Genomic DNA, 10,782 nt, shown 5'->3' with positions numbered 1-10,782 from the left:
GGAGACATTTCTGGAAGGTTTATGAAGTCCTTTTTACATTCATACTCTTTCCACTTCAGAGTAGGGCTACGGGGAAGGACTCTAGGAGGTTGAGGTTATCACATAAGCCAGAAAAGAGCTATCCTTGTAGAGCCAACTGGGTTGCTTGCCTGCTGCAATATCCTATTCCAGAGTTATAAAAAATATGCTACATTAGTTTAAATTATATCTATAGTTATATATCTAAATATCTATGTCTTTAAAACTGGATAATGTATCTCTGGATAAAAATACATATGTAGATGTATTTGTACATGGAGGTGTATACAGGGAGACAAAGGTGTATTGTGTATTCAGACGTGTGTGGGAAGAGAGACGGGCAAGGGGTGGCCCAAGCCACGAGCTGTCCTGCGCTTTCTTCTGTCTGTGTCCCACCGTGACTGCACATTAAACAGCGGAATATGCAAAGCTGAGAACTAGTGGAATGAATAAGAACAATTCTGAACTACTGTTTACTTCTCCAGAGGCCACGTTTCTGCTTAACTCCTGTGTTTTTTCTTACGTTAGATTTTGAAATGAATTTTCGATTTGTAATATTACCTCTTTTCTTTGTTCTCTGTGTAGCTGCATCCAGCGACCTTGTTTGACATGAGAAATGGGGTTAAAACAGAGAGAAGATGGGGCAAAGGGGCCTGTCTGTGTAGTGTGGTTACTTCACTGCTTTTCTGGAAAAGACTTAGATGGTTTTTCAATATAAACCCATTTTGGCATGGAAGGGTTATGAATTCAAGCAATTTTAAGGAACTGAAAGGGGAAAACAGAGATGGGATTTCATACAATTACCCAAGCATCTTAGAAGATCCTTCCTTCCTTCCTTCTTTCCTTCCTTCCTTCCTCATTGCTTTTGTTTTAAAGTTTTGTAAATTAATTTCTGATCCTGGGCCTTGGCCACAGCTTAATTTGTGTCTTGCCTGCCAGAATATACTTAAGGTGATGATGACAGAAAGCTGATGTTTGTAGCTGGCAGGCACGGGCAAGGGCAGTGTCTGAAACAGTGGACAGGCTAAGGTTAGGGAGTGTGACTCAGAGTCAAAGAGCGGCTGAAGAGGCAACTGTCCTCAGAGGACATCACCAGGTTTTTGAGTATAGGAATTGGGAGTGCAGCCAGGGCACACGGGCTCCAAGGGCCACCTAATCCACTCTCAGAAGCCAGGCTTGCCAGAGTCTAGACACAGCACAACATCTGAGAAGGAACAATGACCTTGACAGGGGCCAAATTCTGACTTGGCAGAGCAGCTGTCCTCTATGACAAAGAAAAGAAAAAAAATAAAATAAAAACACCAGTTGAAAATGACAACTGCTGATGTATTGAGTCTAGTTCTGGGGAGACATTTCCTCATTTGCCGGGACTCTTGAGCTCCTGCGTCTGATCTAAGGATGACGCTGCGTGTGGATTTCTGTCCCAGGCTGCACCCTCCAAGACACCCTGTTTTTCGTTTGTCTTCAATATGCATCTTTTTCTCCACTCTTCTGGGAGTATGTGATCACACTTGGAGCTAAGAAAATACACAGCAGTGGGACCTCAATTCTAGTCCCGGGGAATAAAAAGGAGGTTTTACATTTACAAAGTCTTTATTTATTTAAAACACATTACCTACATGCCTTTTATATCCCAGACACTGTCGTTTGTATTAAGAATACATGTAGAAAAATGATGCAGCCCTTTCCCTTCAAAAAGTGTGTCATTTGACAAAGGAAACAAAGAAAAAATAAGCAAAATGTCCACTTCAGTATACTGTTGTAAGTGCTGGGAAAGCACAAACAAAAGGTCTTCATCATACTCAGGTGGTCTTGGAAGAGGGAGAAATTTTTTATTCAATAAACATGCTATGTGCTGGGTATATAGTCATGTGATTGAAATGAAAAATCTCTGTCTTCAATGAGTTTACAGTCTATAACAGGGGTCCTCAAACTTTTTAAACAGGGGGCCAGTTCACTGTCCCTCAGACCTTTGGAGGGCTGGACTATAGTTTAAAAAAAATACTATGAACAAATTCCTATGCACACTGCACATATCTTATTTTGAAGTAAAAAAACAAAACGGGAACAAATACAATCATACCACCTCATGTGGCCCGCGGGCCACAGTTTGAGGACCCCTGGCAGCATCAGTTTTCTTTAAATAACAAGCATATCACTTAGTGTATACATCTTGAAGATGTCTCAAATATGAATCAAAGGCATATTGTGCTTTGTGAGAGAGGGCATTTTCCTTAAGGTCTTACCCTATATAATGGGCCAGTTTGCCTGTATACTACTAACTTGAACCTTTCATAATAATTTTATTGATAACATTCAGCTTCAACTGCAATTGGCCAGTCCTTTCCAAACCAGGGTGATCATCAGAATTATAGAATGCTTGAAAAATTGTAGATCCTAAGGCCTCACAGTAAGAATTTTGATTCTATCAACCTTAGACAAGGGTTTATGGATCTGGTTTTCTTTCAAAACTTTCCCAGACTCAAAAGTGAAGACCAGCAGCATGTGAGAGATCCTCCTGCATTTGATTGAAACAAGCTTTAAAGTCAAAACATATGACTTTAGCTCTTATTTTTTATCAAATTATTTCATCTTCATTGAGTTTTAATTTTCTTATCTGTAAAGCAGAAATAAAAAATGCAAGGTTAGTGTTGATATGATAGTTGAGGATTCACTGAGGTGGTATATACCTGGCCATCCATATTTGTGGGATTGAAAATCCTGGAAAAAAATTGCATCTGGATTTGGAGAACATTTTCCTAAGTGAAGTATCTCAAGAATGGAAAACTAAGTATCCCATGTACTCAATACTGTGTTGAAACTAGTAGATCAAAACTGCAGGTCCACATGAAGAAAACACAATTAGATTCAAGCCGGGGAGGCGGGTGGAGGGGAGTTTGTAAGTTCCTACCTCATGGGTATGATGGAGGGGTATATGTCATACCTGGATGAAGGGTGCAACTGCAGCTTGGACTTTACCTTACAAATGCAAATAATGTGCCCTAATCACCATGTACCCTCATATTAAACAGAGTTCTGTTTTTTTAAAGGACATATGATAAATGTGGCAGTGCAGGGAAAAATTAAGCTCAATTTAACAAAATATATATAAAAAAAGCATCTGTGCTGAACACATATTGACTTTTTCCCCTGTCATTATTCTCTAAACCACACAACTATTTACGTAACATTTACATTATAGTAAGTATTCTATTTAATCTAGAGGTGATTTAAAGTGTCCAAAGGATGTGCATAGGTCGTATGCAACAATGAAGTCCTTTTTTTTGGTTAGAATATAAAAGTCTATTTTATATTAGAGAAAAGAAAGAGACTGGGGAGAAGAGATGAGAAGAGAGAGAGAAGAGAGCAGATGCAGGGAGTGAGAAAAGGGAGGATGGATCGACTAAGTCATTTTATACCAGGCCCTTGAGCTTCTTGGGTTTCGGTAAGCAAGGATGGTCATGGAACCAATTTCCTACTGATACTGTTTCAAACATTTGGTGCAATATGGATTCTCCATTGGTGCTCAATATACACTCGCAATTGCTGCTGTAGCAGCTTCTATGTTTTTTGATTCATTATTGAAGCCTGCTGATGCTCTGGCCTCTAGTGGAGGTTAATTACACAGTTGGTGCTGTGCATAAATGTCCCTGTCTGTTCCTAATACCCTTAGGGGTGCTGCAGGAGTTCACATATTCTGTGAACCACTTCGTACACTAAGATCTAGACTCTACTTCTTGCTAATTTTTAACTAAATTCAGCTTATGCCTTTGTAGGTAGGGCTGGGAGTAGGCAATAATCCATGTTCATAGAGGTAGAAGAAATATCCACTTTTTTTTCTTTTTTTGAGACAGTGTCTCACTTTGTCACTCAAACTAGAGTGCGGAGACATCATCATAGCTCCTGTGTTCAAGTAATGATTTTGCCTCACCCTCCCAAGTAGCTGGGAGTATAGGTCCCCACCACAATGGCTGGCTAGTTTTTCTATTTTTAGTAGAGATGGGGTTTTATTCTTGTTCAGGCTGATCTTGAACTCCTGGGCTCAAGGGATCCACCTGCCTCGGCCTCCCACAGTGCTGGGATCTTACAAGGGTATATGTGAAACTTGGTAAATGGTCTGTGATGCCCCATGATTATATCAATGTACACAGCTATGATTAAAAAAAAAAAAAAAAGAAGTAAGCCACTGTGCCCACCCACTATTTTATTTCTCAGCCTCTTCTGCTTCTGTGAGATACTCCATGCTTATCAATGGCTCCTTTTGAGGCTCACCCACGTCAGTTTTGTTACCTCTTGTGAGTCTCTTAGACTAGATACAGATGAGCTAGCTTCATATAGAGAAACTTCCATGAGCTCTGCCTTTACCCAGCCTGGGTGATGTGTTCCTCTCTGGGTTTGTTCTCTCAGGGCACTTACTGCTACTTACTAATTGTCTACAGATCACATATCTGTTTCTCTATTACTCTGTGAACACTGTGAAGGGGAAGATCATATTCCATTTATCATTATGTACTTAGAACTTAGTGCTATGCTTGTACTAAGACTACACAAAAACTTAATTGAACTGAACTGCATTATTTTTTTTCTATTTTTTTATTAAATCATAGCTGTGTACATTAATATGATCATGGGGCACCACACACTTGGTTCATAGACCATTTGACACATTTTCATCACATTAGTTGGCATAGTCCTCCTGGCATTTTCTTAGTTACTTTGCTAAGACATTTACATTCCACATTTACCAAGCCTCACCTGTACCCCTGTAAGATGCACCACAGGTGTGATCCTTTCAATGCCTCTCCCTCTACCCACCTCCCCCCTCCCTCCCCACCCTTTCCCCCTTCCCCCTATTCTTACGTTGTACTGGGTTATAGCTTTCATGTGAAGGTCCTAAATTAGTTTCATAGTAGGGCTGAGTACATTGGATACTTTTTCTTCCATTCTCGAGATACTATACTGAGAAGAATATGTTCCAGCTCCATCCATGTAAACATGAAAGAGGTAAAGTCTCCATCTTTCTTCAAGGCTGCATAGTATTCCATGGTGTACATATACCACAATTTGTTAATCCATTCGTGGATCGATGGGCATTTGGGTTTTTTCCATGACTTAACAGTTATGAATAGGGCTGCAATAAACATTCTGGTACAAATATCTTTGTTACAATGTGATTTTTGGTCTTCTGGGTATATGCCCAGCAGAGGAATTACAGGATTGAATGGCAGATCTATTTTTAGATCTCTAAGTGTTCTCCATATCTCTTTCCAAAAGGAATATATTAATTTGCATTCCCACCAGCAGTGCAAAAGTGTTCCCTTTTCTCCACATCCACGCCAACATCTCTGGTCTTGGGATTTTGTGATATAGGCTAGTCTCACTGGAGTTAGATGGTATCTCAAAGTAGTTTTGATTTGCATTTCTCTGATGATTAAAGATGATGAGTATTTTTTCAAATGTCTGAAGGCCGCGCGCCTGTCTTCTTCAGAGAAGTTTCTCTTCAAGTCCCTTGCCCAGCCTGCGATGGGATCACTTGTTCTTTTCTTGCTAATGCGTTTGAGTTCTCTGTGGATTCTGGTTATTAAACCTTTGTCAGAGACATAACCTGCAAATATCTTCTCTCATTCTGAGGGCTGTTTGCTTGCTTTACTTACTGTGTTCTTGGCTGTGCAGAAGCTTTTTAGTTCGATCAAGTCCCAATAGTGTATTTTTGAAGCTGCTTCAGTTGCCCGGGGGGTCCTTCTCATAAAAAACTTGCCCAACCCAATTTCTTCAAGGGTTTTCCCTTCACTCTAAATGTAATTCAGCACAGAAACAAAGTAAAAAACAAAGACCATATGATTCTCTCTATCCATGCAGAAAAAGCTTTTGATAACATCCAACATCCCTTCATGATCAGAACACTTAAGAAAATTGGTATAGAAGGGACATTTCTTAAACTGATAGAGACCATCTACAGCAAACCGACAGCCAATATCATATTGAATGGAGTTAAATTGGAATCATTTCCACTTAGATCAGGAATCAGACAAGGCTGCCCATTGTCTCCATTGTTTTTTAACATTGTAATGGAAGTTTTAGCCACCACAATTAGGGAAGAAAAGGTGATCAAGGGTATCCACATAGGGTTAGAAGAGATCAAACTTTCGCTCTTCACAGATGATATGATTGTATATCTGGAAAACACTAGGGACTCTACTACAAAACTCTTAGACGTGACCAAGGAATACAGCAACATCTCAGGTTACAAAATCAACATTCATAAATCGGTAGCCTTTATATATACCAACAATAGTCAAGTTGAAAAAACAATTAAGGACTCTATCCCATTCACAGTAATGCCAAAGAAGATGAAATATTTGGGAGTTTATATAACAAAGAATGTGAAAGACCTATATAAAGAGAACTATGAAACTCTCAGAAAAGAGATAGCCGAGAATGTTAATAAATGGAAAAACATACCATGCTCATGGCTGGGAAGAATCAACATTGTTAAAATGTCCATACTACCCAAAGCAATATATAACTTCAACGCAATCCCTATTAAAGTTCCACTGTCATACTTTAAAGATCTTGAAAACACAATACTTCGTTTTATATGGAATCAGAAAAAAACCTCGAATAGCCAAAACATTACTCAGAAATAAAAAAAAAGCAGGAGGAATTCCTCTACCAGACCTCAGACTATACTACAAATCGATAGTGATCAAAACAGCATGGTATTGGCACAAAAACAGAGAAGTAGATGTCTGGTACAGAATAGAGAACCAAGAGATGAATCCAGCTACTTACCGTTATTTAATCTTTGACAAGCCAATTAAAAACATTCAGTGGGAAAAAGATTCTCTATTAAACAAATGGTGCTGGGTGAACTGGCTTGCTACCTGTAGAAGACTGAAACTGAACTGCATTATTTTTAAAGAAGAAAAAAATAAGAGTCAAAATTAAAGATCTGGGAAATCACTAAATTAAAAGCTGAAGTAGAAACCTCAGATTTGGAAGAGGCAAAAGTGGCCATTCTGGTGGATATGTGTGTATACACATATATATGTATACACACATATGTAAATTCTGGGTTTAATTTGCATTAATATACATAAAGCCTCACAACAATTTAATGGTGGATATACCAGCAAAACAGACTCCTCTTGCTTCCCAAATCAATACCCTTTAACTTTGTACAAACTGTGCTTCTATAGTCAATTTGATATTTCCCCATCTCAAAATTGTACATATATTTTTTAAAAATTTATATTTGCCCTGGTTTTTGTAATCATTGTAATTTTTTAAAAGGTGCTTGTAAACTGATGGAAAAGAAAGAGCTTAGGGGTTAGAGTTAGTAGGGGGAAAATCAACACTATTGGTAAAGATTCTAATAACCCAAACTGAGCACATTAGAATAGATCTCCATGTGCTGACATTATCAATGACAGAAGAGTTAATGACTTGGGTACAAATCAATTTAATTCAAAGGCAATTGCCCAGCAAATACCAAGTTTTTTCTTCGTCCTTATGATAAATAGCATATGATGACTAAAATGTCATACTTTTAAAATAAGCAGTTACATAAGAATTATACAGTAGGGTACCCTCAACATTATGAAAAAAATATACCAGTGATGACTAATATATTATAGGGTTCATTTTCTTTCTTTTTTATTTATTATTTTTTTTTATTAAATCAGAGCTGTGTACATTGATATATTCATGGGGCATCATTCACTAGCTTCACATACCGTTTACCAAGTTTCACATATACCCTTGTAAGATGCACCGCTGGTGTAATCCAACCGATCCCCTTCCCTCTACCCACCTCCCCTCTCCATCCCATCCCTTTCCCTCTTCCCACTATACTTAGGTTGTAACTGGGTTATAGCTTTCATGTGAAAACCCTAAATTAGTTTTATAGTAGGGCTGAGTACATTGGGTACTTTTTCTTCCATTCTTGAGATACTTTACTAAGAAGAATATGCTCCAGCTCCATCCATGTAAACATGAAAGAGGTAAAGTCTCCATCTTTCTTTAAGGCTGCATAATATTCCATGGTGTACATTTACCACAATTTATTAATCCATTCGTGGATCGATGGGCACTTGGGCTTCTTCCATGACTTAGCAATTATGAATTGGGCTGCAATAAACATTCTGGTACAAATATCTTTGTTAAGTTGTGATTTTTCATCTTCTGGGTATATGCCCAGTAAAGGGATTACAGGATTGAATAGCAGATCTATTTTTAGATCTCTAAGTGTTCTCCATATCTCTTTCCAAAAGGAATGTATTAATTTGCATTCCCACCAGCAGTGCAAAAGTGTTCCCTTTTCTCCACATCCACGCCAACATCTCTGGTTTTGGGATTTTGTGATATAGGCTAGTCTCACTGGAGTTAGATGATATCTCAATGTAGTTTTGATTTGCATTTCTCTGATGATTAAAGATGATGAGCATTTTTTCATATGTCTGAAGGCCGCGTGCCTGTCTTCTTCAGAGAAGTTTCTCATCAAATCCCTTGCCCAGCCTGCAATGGGGTCTCTTGTTCTATTCTTGCTAATGCGTTTGAGTTCTCCGTGGATTCTGGTTATTAAACCTTTGTCAGAGACATAACCTGCAAATATCTTCTCCCATTCTGTGGGCTGTTTGCTTGCTTTACTTACTGTGCTCTTGGCTGTGCAGAAGCTTTTTAGTTTGATCAAGTCCCAGTAGTGTATTTTTGAAGCTGCTTCAATTGCCCGGGGGTCCTCCTCATTAAATACTCGCCCAGACTGATTTCCTCAAGGGTTTTCCCTGCACTCTCCTCTAGTATTTTTATAGTTTCATGTTTTAAGTTTAAATCTTTGATCCAGTGAGAGTCTATCTTAGTTAATGGTGAAAGGTGTGGGTCCAGTTTCAGTCTTCTACAGGTTGCCAGCCAGTTCACCCGGCAGCATTTGTTAATGGGGCTGATTCTGCCCCATGGTTGTTTTACTCCCTCTGATTTTTTCCCCTGGGGCTTTGTCGAGGGCCTGTACAGTGTTGTCGCCTGATAAACTGGGGCCCTGTCTGGTGTGATGGGGCTAAGTGGTTCTGTCTTGTTTTCAGCCGGTTTCTGTTCCACCCTAGTGAAACAGATACTTTGGATTGAGTCTCATATGTGGAGAAATATCAGCAATTAAGTCACCCCACCCCCCACTGGCAAACAATTGGAAAAGAAAAAGCAAACCTTCCTACCCATGGCACCCATGGCACCACCCGATTTGTCCTCAGGCGATTGGTTCAGTTCAAAAAGGTCCAAATCAGTTGTCTCAGTCTGCACCTGTGTCGGGTGAGACAGTTTAAGAGGTCTCTGGGAACTGGATCACAGGGGTCTGGTAACTACTCTGGTGTGGCTTGCTCCAGTGCTGTGTGGAGCGAGGAGTAGCCACCCAGCCAATATATCAGTCTGGGAAGGTTGCTGCCTCCTTCCCCACCTTGCACCACTTCACACCCAGTCACTAATAGCCCTGCAGTTGGCTGACTCAGTTGCCTGTAGTGAATCGGTACTCCAGGAGTTTGTACCTGCCTGAATCACAAGGAAGTCTGCCAGGCCGCTGCGCTCTGCCTCTCTCCAGCAGGAGGAGGTGAGGCCTGACAACCTCTGGTGCTTGATGAAGGTGAGGGGTTTTCACTCAGGTCCAGTCTCACCTCTGATTAATGTTACTGACAGAACAGAACAGAACAACTCTGTGGTTCCCCTGCAGAAGAGAAGCTGAATTGAGTTCCAAATCAGCTTGTCTTTGCTCTTGTATTGTCTATAGGCTGACGATCCCCTGAGGGCCAGGTGTGTCTTAGGTTTAGTAAAGCGGACCTCTGGGTCAGCCCCACCCTGGGAGTTTCCTTGGTTTGCAAGTTGGAGTTGCCTCAGGCAAATCCTATATTCAGAGTCTCTGGTTGCCCATGGAGACAGGGGGTGTGGCTTCAGAATATTGGGTAGTGAGCCGCATCGCCAGCAAAAGGGGGCTGCTGCCCTATGGCTCATGCAACCGCTGCTCCAGTATAGCTCCCCTCCAGCCAACTGTCCTCTCTCCGCTCCCGCACACCAGAGTCTGCACCAACCAGCAGCAGCCCAGCACCGTCTACACCCTTCGAGCAATCACCCAAGAGTCTGGACCCCTAGGGGATAGGCCTCCAGACCTTGGAGCGAGAGCAGAGGGGAGTGTGGGGAGCCCTGGGAGCCTGGGGTTTCGGGCAGAGAACACACACAGCTCCACACAGTTTCACGCCTGGCTGTATTGTCACCAAAAGACGGCTGTCCACTGTGACTCAGGGAACTGCCACTCGGGTGCGGTCCCCTCTTCGCCGACCTGGACTGGCCTCTAGACCTCAGTGTGAGTGAAGGGGAGCACTGGGAGCTCAGAATTCCAGGTAGAGACCATATACAGTTTATACAGTTTTATGCCTGGCAGGAGGACGCCGTGGCACCCTATTAGGGGAGGTAGGTCCAGTGTTTAGAGGGTCTCTCCCGTGGAGTGTAGTGGGAGGACCTTTGAACTCTGCCTGGTTGTTTGTGGCGCACTCTGAGCCGTTCTCATGGGGGAGGTGACTCCCATCCGCTTGGTGATGGATTTTGTACCTTTTGTTTGTATCCTTGTGGTCGCAGCTCACCTCAGCAGGGTTGACGTGCGTTCTTCAACCTTCTTTCTTAGTGCAGCTCAAATCCACCAGGTTACTTGCTGAATTTTTGTCCTTTAACTCTCTTACTGGACAGGAGCCTCTGTGGAAAGGTGGCTTCAGTCGGTCATCTTGTCTC

This window comes from Nycticebus coucang, chromosome 4, assembly GCF_027406575.1.
Source record: "Nycticebus coucang isolate mNycCou1 chromosome 4, mNycCou1.pri, whole genome shotgun sequence".
Lineage (NCBI taxonomy): Eukaryota > Metazoa > Chordata > Mammalia > Primates > Lorisidae > Nycticebus > Nycticebus coucang.
The sequence above is the reverse complement of the archived record's forward strand: the minus strand, read 5'-3'. Positions refer to the sequence as shown.